General features: G+C 49.8%; 1 long non-coding RNA gene across 1 annotated transcript in view; it reads right to left on the bottom strand.

The window, feature by feature from the left end:
- LOC141937094 (uncharacterized) overlaps window positions 1-12,880 on the bottom strand; it is a 786,032-nt gene that overhangs the window by 729,101 nt on the left and 44,051 nt on the right. The gene's annotated exons all lie outside the window — the stretch shown is intronic.

Here is a 12,880-nt window from a genome sequence, read left to right as displayed (position 1 = left end):
GGAGAACCAAGGAGCAATGCCCCAATGCTTCTGCCAAGGGAGGCAAGGCCAGGGAGGGACAGATGGGCACTCGTGAGAGTCTCCTCTGCTGCAGCTCTGGCTGCAGAGGACACAGCTCCTCCTCTGGAAACGGGGTCTGCAGGGCAGAGGGTCTGCTGTTAGGGGGAGGAGACCAGGGGGGCTTGTTACATAAACAGCTCTTTCAGGGAACGGCTAACAGGGAGGTGCCTGAATACCACCCCCACCCAGCCATTGCTGTCAGCCTGTTTCATTCCCAGCCAATGCCTCTGGTGCCTAGAGCTGTACCTACCAAGAGCTGTTTCCCTTTCCCCTTATCTCCTCGCTGTTAGTGCTCACTGCCCCCATCTGACCCGCTGTGTGCTCAGCTCTGCCCTGCACACCCCTCCTGGCAGCAGGACTCTGCACAGGGTCATATCTGTATGTGCAAGTCTAAGGAGCAGGTCAGGAAAACACTGACGAGATAACTGAACTTTCTGTAGGCAAATAAATGCTTGAAGGAACTTTATCATGTTCCTAAAATACCTATTGCTCCCTAAAGGGTAATGCTGTAGGAGTGTTCCCGTGTTGTCCAAACCTGCAGCTGCATTACGATACCCCACAACCATAGCAGGAAAAAAAAGCACAGACTTCAGAAAGCACCTTTCCTTCCAGGTAGCCCCTGCCTTCATCTGCTTCTTGAACTGCTGCCTCTGCCAATGTCCTAGGAGTGATCTGGAGCTGTGAGCAGCCCTGACCCACGCAGCACCCTCTCCACAGCAGAAGGACCCTGCCCTGCTGGGGGTCTCTCCTTCCCCCCACAGCTCTTCTCCCCACAACGCTGTGGGCAGCTCCCCGGCAGGCTGAGTTCTGACCCTGGCCAGTGGCAGAGTCCCTGCCCCAGCACACAGCCCCTGGACTGCAGGGACCCTGCTCTGAAGGACAGCCCTGGACACCCCTGGCTGCACCCGTGGCTTCACACCCCTGCAGCCATCCCAGGGAGAAGGCAGCCGCCATGGCCTGTCCCTCTGACAGTGCAGCAGGGAAGCCCTGCTCTGGAGCATGTCCTCCTCCTCCAGACAGGAGGGAGATTCCTGGCAGCTGTACCAGCTTCACCAGATCCCTCCATGACCTGCAGCTGCATTGCCCTGAACCCAGAGACTTACTGTGTCAAAGGCTGTAAAGATTTCTCCTCCACGGAGCTCTCAGCATCCTCACACTCCCATCTGCCTTTCCACTCTCTGTGCTCGGATCCTCTGCCCTCGGTACCTGCAGGCAGTGCCTTCAGCCCTGCTGCGCTTTGCAGAGGAGCTGCTCCTGGGCAGAGCTGTCTCTCTGCAGCGCTGCCCACTTGCCCTGAGCTCCCTCTGTCCCAGGAGCCCGGCCCAGCTCTGCAGCAGAAGACCAGCCCAAGGCATTTTAATGACCCCTCAGGTGGGTTTGGTGTCGAGTCCATGAACCTCAGACACTGAGAAGCTGCTGAAGAAACCTCTGAGGAAGTCAAAGTTAGATTCAAACTCCAAATTTTCTTGTGGCTTTAATGGGTCCCACTGAGGGACACTGTTGACAAAGCCTCCCCAGGCTCCAGTTAGAGCAGAAATGTGAAGGCAGAGATGGCAGGTAGGGAAAAGCAAAGGAAAGGTGGCTCTGATGCTGGGGAAACCTGCATGTGTTTCATGAAGCCAAAGCACGGACCCCTGACCCCATGAAGAAAAGGCCCAAGCCGTGACCGCCAGCCCCTGGGAAGGGAGATCCTGTCCCTCACACATTGCTCAGGGCTCTTCCTGGGGCAGTGGGCGATGGAGATGTGCACCTGCCAGGCTCCTGAGTAGGGACAAGGGGACAATGAGGCCCCAATGCTGCAGGGGACTGTGCCTCCTCATAGGCATCAGGGGCAGAAACACCAGCCACAGCCAAAGTCAGGAAGAGGCTGACATTTTTGGGGTTTTCAGCTTTTCCGCAACCCTCTGTCACCTTGACCACAGGCTTTCCTATGGTGTTGCATCACCTGCACCTCTTTCCCTGCAGGCTGTAGACACCCATCCAGCTGTGTCACCTTGCTCTTACCTGAGCATCTGCCTTCCTTTACTGATATCTCACCGTCCTCCCTGGATCTTTCTTGAAATGTTGGGTTTTGGTTTTTGAAATCTTCCAAAAGCCTTGTACTGATCCAGACTCCTTCTGGGTGATCTGTTACACTGCAGCACTGCTCTTGGAGTGAACACTTTTTCTCCCTGTGTACAGCCTGGACTTTCCCAGATGCGCTTTCTGGCAGTATTTCATTCTCATGCTGTTTTAAGCTATGAAGAAAAACTCCACTATCTCTGAAACCTCTCTTTAAGCACTCTTGGGCTACTCTTATTCTGTCCAGAGTCTCCACACCAGTAAGCCCAGGGCATTCAGCCTCTCTATACTGGTCATGTGCTTGAGGCCTCCAAGCGCCATCTTGGGAGAAGTCTGGGAACCCTCCAAGGTGTTTGCAGAGGAAAATGTAGTGGTCATGTGCCAAGAAAGAGGGATTGAGAATTTTATCAGTGCCTGTAGAGGCAGGACAAGTGGCTACAGTTTTAAACTGAAATGGGGTAGATTTAGGTTTGATATAAGGAAAAAGTATTTTACTGTGATGGAGTTGAGACACTGGAACATTTTGCCTAAGAGAACTTCCAGGGAGGAGGCATCCACAACTTCTCTGGGCAACATGTTCCAGTGTCTCACCACACTCACAGTGAAGAATTTCTTCCTTGTATTGAATCTAAGTCTACATCTACTTTCTTTCAATTTAAAAAATGTTACCCCTCATCTTATCTCTACACTCCCTGATAAAGAGTCCCTCCTCATCGTTTCTGTAGGCCCCCTTGAAGTACTGGAAGGCTGCTATAATGCCTCCCTGGAGCCTTCTCTTCTCCAGGCTGATCAACCCCAACTCTCTCGGCCTGTCCTCATAAGGGAGTTGCAATGCCAAGTAAAGGACAACAAGGGCACAATAACTTCCAGCTTCCCCATGGGGCTGTGAGGAGGCAACGAGGTCCCGCTGCCATGAGGACATGTCTTCTCATAGGCAACTGCCATAGTCAAGGTGTGGTGGTACAGACCCCCCGGGCCACCAGTCAACATTGTGTTCTTGTCTTGGTTCCAAGTGCAGTGGGCTGGGATGATCTGGCACGTGTTTATCTTGACTACAAGTGCAGCCAGTTGGGATAATCTGGTACTTTCTTGTCCTGGTTATAACTACAGTGCGTTAGGACTATTAGGCGCTTCCTAACTGTACCTGAAACTCCTGCTGCCTGGATTGTAGCCTGCTCTGGGAGGTACCAGAATTACCTGACAAGAATTGTGGCCAAAATGAAAAAAATACTGACCAAAGACAATCATCTTGTGATCCTCTAAATAGTGACCCTAAGTGTGACCCTTTGGGCTCTCCAGGATGGCAACAGGCTTGCCCCAGTATCATTCTCTGAGCTGGGATGTCTCTTAGGGCACATTTTGTGAGGATTTCAAAGAACAGATTTCATCAAGATTTCCAAGATCATCTGCTGATAGATGCTGACAAAGAGAAAGGGTCTGTGCTGAGAAATGATGACAGGGACTAGTGAGAAATTAACTACAATTAGATTTTGCTAAGTTTCAGTGATCATTTGGTACCAATAATTTACTATCATACGTTAAACTCTGTACCTCTCTGTGCGTGTATGTCTGTGTGTGTGTTTATTTGATTTAGGAAACTTTATAATGTTGATTATAATGAATTTTATTAAATCACCCTTATAATCAGCTAGTGATTAAGTATTGCCAAAAATCATTCAACCTAATTTTGTGGTTTACCTTCATAGTGTTAATACATCTTAAATTTCTGCTACCTCAAAATTTTGTGGGATATATAATCACTGCTTCCCCAACAAATTAGCATAACAAGTCAACAAGATATTTTCCTCACTCTTTATATTAATTCCATCAGACATAAACCCTTGACCAGGTCTAGGACTAAGATTGGATCTAGCTGCACCTAGACTCCTCTCTGAGGAGGAGTTTAGAAAGTAAGGGTGCCCCATCTGAACCTCATGACACAATGGAAGGGTCTCCCTTATCTTTTTGCATCTTCGGTCTCTGTGTAAATCATTCTAACTGGATTCTACCTCAATTTTCCTTCCTGTGTTTCTTCCATGTAGTAAGTACTAGAGTGAAACTTGCCATCAAATTTCATTAAGTCACACTGTTGCAAATTCACATTAAAATCACTTTTTGCTAATACCTTTCCTCATGATACTTTAAGTGATCTAAAACACTCATCCATGACACGAGGGGACAAAGACCTGGGTTCTGTGGGCACCTTCCAGCCTTGCCAGCGCCCTTGGCCATCCTCAACACAGGCTGTTCTACCCTGTCCCACTCCTGCCCCTCTCTCCCTGCAGGCTGTAGCACCCATCTCGCTTCCCCACCTTGCTCCCACCCCAGCATTTCCCAAACTTCAGTGATGTTTCCCACTACCAAGGAAAACTCTACTACCTCAGAAACCTCCCTCCCAGCAGGGAACCCAACCCAAAGGCCTTCCTGTCATCTTTCACCTGACCAGAGAGCAGGAACCCCACCAGGATCTTCTAAACCACATGACAGCTGTCGCCTTTCAGCTTCTCAGTTGGATGTGACCAAGCCATGTGCCTGCTACTGTCCCACATGTGCTCAGGTGGAATGGACATGACAACCCATGTACTTTCCCAGCCATGTGCCTGCTGCTGGCCTGTCACCTCCAGAGACAGAACTGACCTCATGGTCCCCTCCACAGCCACACGCTTCCTCCTGAATTGTGAGTTTCTGAGACACAACAGACCTCATAATACCATATGCATCCATCTCCCTCCTCATGGCCCAGGACCTGACCAGATCAAAGTCTGCTTGTTTATTAACATCTATCAGATATATTTCCTGGTAATGATTTGAGTTGAGAAATATTCTTCACAGGATCTGCTGTAGTCATGTTGACACATTTTATATCTATCTCTTTTTTTATTTCCTTCTTCCTCAGCCTGTTCTGTCATGAAAACCTTGTCAAGGGAAAGACTCTTTGAATCATAGAGTAACTCATGTGTGAAGAGAGCCCTGAACAACCTCTTGTCTGACTTTTAAGTGCATGTAGAGGGGATGTTTCCTTTGAACATCCAATGTAGTACAGGCAATCGCGGTGCCAAGAGGAGCTGTGCTTCTGTACCAACAACTTCGGAAGCGGCTCGAATCCCCTCATATGCTGCCAATATCTCCTTTTCAGTTGGAGTGTAGTGGGCTTCTGATCCTCGATATCCCCAGCTCCAAAATCCTAATGGTCGACCCTGAGTTTCACCTGGTATCTTCTGCCAGAGGCTCCATGTGAGGCCATGCTCCCCAGTTGATGTGTAAAGTACATTTTGCACATCTGGTCCTGTCCGAACAGGCCCAAGAGCTACCGCCCAAGCCATCTCCTGTTTGATGTGCTCAAAGGCTTGTTGTTGCTCAAGACCCCACTCAAAATTGTTCTTCTTTCGGGTTACTTGATAGAGAGGGCTCACCAGCTGACTGTAACCTGGAATGTGCATCCTCCAAAATCCCACAAGTCCTAAGAAAGCTTGTGTTTCCTTCTTGTTGGTCGGTGGAGACATAGCTGCTATCTTGTTGACAACATCCATAGGCACATGACGGCGTCCATCTTGCCATTTTATTCCCAAGAATTGAATCTCCTGTGCTGGTCCCTTGACCTTGCTTTTCTTTATGGCAAACCCAGCTCTCAGAAGAATCTCAATTACTTTTTGTCCTTTCTTGAACACTTCTTCTGCCTTGTTGCCCCACACAATGATGTCATCAATGTACTGTAGATGTTCCGGGGCATCACCCTTTTCCAGTGCAGTTTGAATTAGTCCATGACAAATAGTGGGGCTGTGCTTCCACCCCTGGGGTAGTCGATTCCAGGTATATTGGACACTCCTCCATGTGAAAGCAAACTGTGGCCTGCACTCTTCTGCCAAAGGAATTGAAAAGAATGCATTGGCGATGTCGATTGTGGCGTACCACTTGGCTGCTGTCCTGGTTTAACCAGGATAGGGTTAAGTTTCCCCAGCAGTGGGGGGGGAGCTCTAGCCGGGTTATTCAGATACCATGTGGACATCACATCCTGGCAGGTCACATTTTTCCTGGCGCGGGAGCGCGGTGCACTCGTGGTTTTGTACATCGTGCTTCAAACTGCTGTATTTGGTAGCTATTTTGCTCTGTTCACTGCTATCACTATTACTGTTATTGTTATTGTTGTTGCTTGTTGTGTTGCTATTGCACTGTTGTATTAAACCTTTCCTTATTTCAGTCTTGGGGCTTTGTATTACACTCCCTTTGTGGGGGAGGGGCAGCGGCCGCGTGGTCTCAGACCCCGGCAGGGGCTAAACCACCACAACTTTGGCGCTCCAACGTGGGGCTGGAGAAGACTGAAATAAGGACAAAAGGAGAAGTGTGTTAGAGCAATCTGTTAGGTGTAATTTTTTCTGGTTTTACTTGTACTGTTTGATAAGAAATGTTTTCAATGCTGGGCAATTTGCTTGTGTGGTGGGGCTGGATTATTCCTCATGTCCACTCTGTGCTCCTAGTACTGGCATTTATTGTCGGTGGAAAATGTGTCAAGGGCTTTATTTTGCTCTACTGGTTACTGTCTGCTTATAATGGGCTCATTTCGCTGCTTGTGGGGGTGCACCGCTACCTGTTTGCTGCCTGGTCTTTTGTTTGGGGTCTCACCCCGTCTATGGGTGAGCCAGGGGAGGAGATTCTCTTGGTTTTTGAGAGTTTCAGCTATCCCTGGAGCATCCAGGCCACTGTGTTCGCGGCACAATGCTTTCTAAATGTCTGCCAGATCTTGTTTTGGGCCATGCGGTATTTCTCCAACAACGGCACCACCCGGAAACCTGCCCCGGGGGCAGATAGTTATAAATGGCTAGGTATGTGGGAGAAGATGGGCAAGTACCTGAGTGAGTGGTCACCCCCAACATTCTGGGATTTTACTGCCGAACAAGTGCAGAGTCCTGATAAACTGGTGGAGTGTTCGAAAAAGGTGTGCTGCCAATCAGACAAATCCCGGGAGATGCAGCTCGCTGCGATGTGCTGGGGGCTTGCCCATGCTTACCGCATCGCCCTTAACACTGATCACTGCCCTCAAGGGGGCAAAAGAGCTGCAGGGTCTGAAAGTGAGCCTGCTGGTACAGCAGCTGGGCCAGGGGGACAGGCAGCGCCAGTACCGGTCGCCTCCACCAGCACAGCAGCTGAGCCAGAGGGACAAGCAGTACCAATATCAGTTCCCCTGATACGGAAAACCAAATATACCAAAAAATCCCCTCGCAGTGCACAGGATGATAATGAACCAGGCCCATCACGAGAGCAGGAGGAAGAGCCGGAGGTAATTATCCGATCTCTATCCCTCAGTGAGTTGCGAGATATGCGGAAGGATTACAGCCGCATTGCAGGCGAGCAAATTTTCACCTGGTTGCTCCGGTGCTGGGATAGTGGAGCTGCTGGCTTGGAATTGGAGGGGAGAGAGGCCAAGCAGGTGGGACCTTTAGCCAAGCAGGCTGGTATAGACAAGGCAATAGGGAGACAGTCTCAAACCCTCAGCCTTTGGAAGCGACTCCTGCTCGCTGTGAGGGAGAGGTACCCCTACAAGGATGATGCTCTATGTCGGTGAGGCAAGTGGACCGACATGGAGAAAGGCATCCAAAACCTCAGGGAATTGGCTGTGTTTGACATGGTCTATGGTGATCTGAATGATGAGCAGTCACCCATGGATCCAGATCAGGCCTCTTGTACACAGCTGATGTGGCGGAAGTTCCTGCAAAGTGGACCAGAGGCACATTCCAAAGCATTAGCAGCAGCATCCTGGTGGCGAGACACTCAGACAGTGGATGAAGTGACTATGCAGCTCCGGCACTATGAGGGAAGTCTCCCTTCCTCCCAACATGCCTGGGTTTCAGCCGTAGAGGAACTGTCTCAGAGGCTCCAGAAAATGGAACAGGACATGTCCTACATTCCACCTGCACGAGCCGATGTCTCAGCTATTAGAAGCAGGCGTTTCCCCACCCATGAGAAGGGCGGTGGAAGGTACAGACCACGGGGCACCCTGTGGTTCTTCCTCCGCGACAATGGGGAAAACATGAGAAGGTGGCATGGACAGCCCACTTCCGCCCTAGCTGCACGAGTACAGCAACTGAAAGGGAAGACCACCATGAAAGGGGAGTCTTCCAAGAGAGATAGAGCTCCTGTGTCTAGTCAGAAATCCCCCAAACAGAATATGCTTGACCCTCTTGAGGGGACCAGGAAGTCATTCTTGCAGGAGTCACTCTTAGAACAAGTGAGTGATGGTGAGCAGGATTAGAGGGGCCCTGCCTCCAGCCAGGTGGAGGAAAGGGATAAGCGGATTTACTGGAAGGTGTGGATCCGATGGCCTGGCACATCAGAACCACAGGAATATAAGACACTGGCGCACAGTGCACCCTGATGCCATCAAGCCACAGTGGGGTTGAATCCATCTGCATCTCCGGAGTGACAGGGGGGTCCCAACCCTATTAGAAGCTGAAGTAAGCTTAACTGGAAAGGACTGGCATAAGCACACCATTGTGACTGGCCCAGATGCCCCGTGCATCCTAGGTATAGATTACCTCAGGAGAGGGTACTTTAAAGACCCAAAAGGGTACCAGTGGGCCTTTGGTATAGCTGCCCTGGAGGAGGTTGAGCAATTGTCCACCTTACCCGGCCTCTCAGAGGACCCCTCGGTGGTGGGGTCGCTTAAGGTTGAAGAGCACCGAGTGCCAATTGCTACCAAGACGGTGTACCGGCGACAGTACTGTACTAACCAAGATTCCCTGGTCCCCATCCATCAGCTGATCCATCGACTAGAAAGCCAGAGGTGATCAGCAAGACTCACTCACCTTTCAACAGCCCTATATGGCCAGTGAGAAAACCTAATGGCGAATGGAGACTGACCGTGGACTACCGTGGCCTGAATGAAGTTACGCCAGCGATGAGTGCTGCAGTGCCGGACATGCTAGAGCTCCAGTATGAGCTGGAGTCGAAGGCAGCCAAGTGGTACGCCACAACTGACATCGCTAACGCATTCTTCTCCATCCCAATAGCACCAGAGTGCAGGCCACAGTTTGCGTTCACTTGGAGGGGTATCCAGTACACCTGGAATCGATTGCCCCAGGGGTGGAACCACAGCTCCACCATTTGCCATAGACTGGTCCATACTGCACTGGAGAAAGGTGGGGCTCCAGAACACCTGCAGTTCATTGACGTATCATTGTATGGGGGAACACAGCTGAGGAAGTCTTTGAGAAAGGAAAGAAGGTAATTGAAATCCTTCTGAAGGCTGGTTTTGCCATCAAGCGACAGAAAGTTAAGGGGCCTGGAAGGGAGATTCAGTTCCTAGGAATAAAATGGCAAGATGGTCGTCGCCACATCCCAATGGAGGTGATAAACAAGATAACAGCCATGGCCCCACCAACCAGCAAAAAAGAGACCCAATCTTTCCTGGGCGCTGTGGGGTTCTGGAGGATGCACATCCCAAACTACAGCCTGATTGTGAGCCCTCTCTACCATGTAACCCACAAGAAGAACGATTTTAAATGGGGCCCTGAGCAACAACAAGCCTTTGAACAAATTAAGCAGGAGATTACCCAGGCAGTGGCTCTCGGGCCAGTCCAGACAGGGCAGGAGATTAAGAACATGCTCTACACTGCAGCTGGGGAGAATGGCCCTTCCTGGAGCCTTTGGCAGAGAGCAGATGGGGAATCCCGAGGCTGACCTCTAGGCTTTTGGAGCCGGGGATACAAAGGCTCTGAAGCTAACTATACACTGACTGAGAAGGAGATACTGGCAGCGTACGAAGGAATTTGAGCTGCCTCAGAAGTGGTCGGCATTGAGACACAGCTCCTCCTGGCACCCCGACTGCCGGTGCTGGGATGGATGTTCAAAGGAAAGGCTTCTTCTACACATCATGCAACAGATGCCACGTGGAGTAAATGGGTTGCGTTAATAACACAACGGGCTCACATAGGGAACCGCGACCCCCCAGGATTAGTGGAAATGATCATAAACTGGTCAGAGAGCAAAGATGCTGGGATGTCACCAGAACAAGAGGTGAAACGTGCTGAGGAGGCCCCACCATATAACGAGCTGCCAGAGGAAGAAAAACAATATGCCCTGTTCACTGATGGGTCTTGCCGCATTGTGGGAAAACATCGACGATGGAAGGCTGCAGTGTGGCATCCCACACGAGAAACCACTGAAGCTGTTGAGGGACAAGGTGAATCGAGCCAGTTCACAGAGGTGAAAGCCATCCAATTGGCTTTGGAGATTGCTGAGCGAGAAAAGTGGCCGAGGCTCTATATCTACACTGACTCATGGGTGATGGCAAGTGCCCTGTGGATGTGGTTGCAGCAATGGAAACAGAACAACTGGCAACGCAAGGGCAGACCCATCTGCGCCGCTGAAGTATGGCAGGATATTGCAGCCCGGGTGGAGAACCTCGTTGTGAAGGTGCGCCACATGGACACCCATATACCCAAGAGTCGGGCCACTGATGAACATCAACACAACCAGCAGGCGGACCAGGCTGCTAAGATCGAAGTGGCTCAGGTGGACTTGGACTGGCAGCGTAAAGGTGAACTCTTCATAGCCCGGTGGGCCCATGAGACCTCGGGCTACCAAGGCAGAGATGCAACATATAGGTGGGCTTGAGATCGAGGGGTGGACCTCACCATTGACACCATCGCAGAGATCATCCATGGATGTGAGACGTGTGCTGCAATCAAACAAGCCCAGGAGGTGAAGCCCCAGTGGGATGGAGAATGATGGATGAAATATAAATATGGAGAAGCCTGGCAGATCGACTACATCACACTGCCACAGACCCCCCAAGGCAAGCGCTACGTGCTCACAATGGTGGAAGCAACCACTGGGTGGCTCGAAACTTATCCAGTGTCCCAAGCCACTGCCCGAAATACCATCCTGGGCCTTGAAGAGCGAGTCCTGTGGCGACACGGCACCCCAGAGAGGATTGAGTCGGACAACGGGACTCACTTCCGAAATAACCTCATAGATGCCTGGGCAGAAGAACACGGCATCGAGTGGGTCTACCACATCCCCTACCATGCACCAGCCTCTGGGAAGATCGAGCATTACAATGGACTGTTAAAAACTACATTGAGAGCAATGGGGGGTGGAACCTTCAAACACTGGGACACACATCTGACAAAGGCCACTTGGTTAGTCAACACAAGAGGATCTGTCAATTGAGCTGGCCCGGCTCAGTCAAAAGTTCCACGTGTTGTGGACGGGGATAGAGTCCCTGTGGTGCGCATGAGGGACCTGCTGGGAAAAATGGTCTGGGTTAGTCCTACGCTGGGCAAAGGCAAACCCATCCACGGGATTGTTTTTGCTCAAGGACCTGGGTGCACCTGGTGGGTGATGCAGAAGGATGGAGAGGTCCGATGCGTACCACAAGGGGACTTGATTGTGGGTGAAAACACACCGTGAATTATACTGTGCTTTTGTTAATTTTTCTTTGTCAATACTCATTGCTAAGTGGCAGCTGGATGTGACGCACATGGTATAGAATAAAGGGGTGGATTATGTCCTGGTTTAACCAGGATAGGGTTAAGTTTCCCCAGCAGTGGGGGGGGAGCTCTAGCCGGGTTATTCAGATACCATGTGGACGTCACATCCTGGCAGGTCACATTTTTCCTGGCGCGGGAGCGCGGTGCACTCGTGGTTTTGTACATCGTGCTTCAAACTGCTATATTTGGTAGCTATTTTGCTCTGTTCATTGCTATCACTATTACTGTTATTGTTATTGTTGTTGCTTGTTGTGTTGCTATTGCACTGTTGTATTAAACCTTTCCTTATTTCAGTCTTGGGGCTTTGTATTACACTCCCTTTGTGGGGGAGGGGCAGCGGCCGCGTGGTCTCAGACCCCGGCAGGGGCTAAACCACCACAGCTGCCTTTGACTCCAGTTCATATTGGAGCTCTAACATACCTGGTACAGCAGCACTCAGTGGTGGCGTCACTTCGTTCAGGCCACAATAGTCTACTGTCAACCTCCACCCTCTGTCAGACTTTCGCACTGGCCATATTGGGCTATTAAAAGGCGAAAGAAACTTGTTATGTCCCAACAATGTTGCTTGAAATCCCCCTACCTTTACCATCCTCATTTAAGGAACAAGAAATGGGATGAATAAAAGTTATTAATGATAACAATGCAGATAGGTATTGTTAGATATATATATAATCAAATCAGACTGATCAATAAATAGAATAAATAAAAGGTCTTTATAAAAAATTGTTAAAGTAAAATTTGTAATTTCATGACCTTTTATATGTACTGGTTAGTGGAAAATTTAAGTTACGAAATACTTGTAATAGATTAACTCGGGGGTTAAGAAGAGAAGAGAAAAATAAATCTTAATGGCAGGTACGGGCTAAGGTGACTTGCGAGAAGAAAGAATTGTTCTGGACAGAACTGGTACCAGTTAAGCAAGAAGATGGGAATTAGCCAAGTAGAAATAGAGCATGTGCAAGGGTAAGGGTCAACCAGCGAGCACCGTGACAAAGACTATCGGAGACCACCAGAGGACCCCTGAAGACACCTAAGAACTTAAGTGCGCATGCGAGAAGGACATTTACATATATTAATGAGTTCCAGTAAAAGTGTTGAATATGTTAATAATTTCTCCGAATAATGTTGAATATGGATGATTGGCTACTATATAAGTTTTAACTTTTGAGACGATCGGCGCACACACTTCAGGAGGAGATCTCCCCTGTGTGCCCAGCGTCAAAATAAAGAGTGCCTGCTTTCTAAAACTCACATTGAGTCTCAGAGGGTTT

This window comes from Strix uralensis, chromosome 37, assembly GCF_047716275.1.
Source record: "Strix uralensis isolate ZFMK-TIS-50842 chromosome 37, bStrUra1, whole genome shotgun sequence".
NCBI lineage: Eukaryota > Metazoa > Chordata > Aves > Strigiformes > Strigidae > Strix > Strix uralensis.
Note: the sequence above shows the minus strand (reverse complement) of the source record. Positions and strands in the feature narration are given on the sequence as shown.